Source organism: Eleutherodactylus coqui, unplaced genomic scaffold (assembly GCF_035609145.1).
Source record: "Eleutherodactylus coqui strain aEleCoq1 unplaced genomic scaffold, aEleCoq1.hap1 HAP1_SCAFFOLD_42, whole genome shotgun sequence".
In the NCBI taxonomy this organism is placed as follows: domain Eukaryota; kingdom Metazoa; phylum Chordata; class Amphibia; order Anura; family Eleutherodactylidae; genus Eleutherodactylus; species Eleutherodactylus coqui.
This window is the reverse complement of record NW_027101829.1, coordinates 749616-750161: the sequence shown is the minus strand read 5'-3', so window position 1 is coordinate 750161 and position 546 is coordinate 749616.

The following is a 546-nucleotide window of genomic DNA, read 5'->3' as shown; positions in this document are numbered from 1 at the left end:
TCCCAGCCTAGAGCATGAATCAGAGCACGATTCGCGTCTAACACAAACTCATTGTTTTCACTGTCCTGTAACTCGGCACCTGAGAGGTGTAGACCGTGTTTGAAAAAGCATTACGCTTGCGCTCCCAGCCTAGAGCATGAATCAGAGCACGATTCGCGTCTAACACAAACTCACTGTTTTCACCGTCCTGTAACTCGGCACCTGAGAGGTGTAGACCGTGTTTGAAAAAGCAATAAGCTTGAGCTCCCAGCCTAGAGCGTGAATCAGAGCACGATTCGCGTCTAACACAAACTCACTGTTTTCACCGTCCTGTAACTCGGCACCTGAGAGGTGTAGACCGTGTTTGAAAAAGCAATAAGCTTTCGCTCCAAGCCTAGAGCGTGAATCAGAGCACGATTCGCGTCTAACACAAACTCACTGTTTTCACCGTCCTGTAACTCGGCACCTGAGAGGTGTAGACCGTGTTTGAAAAAGCAGTAAGCTTTCGCTCCCAGCCTAGAGCATGAATCAGAGCACGATTCGCGTCTAACACAAACTCACTGTTTT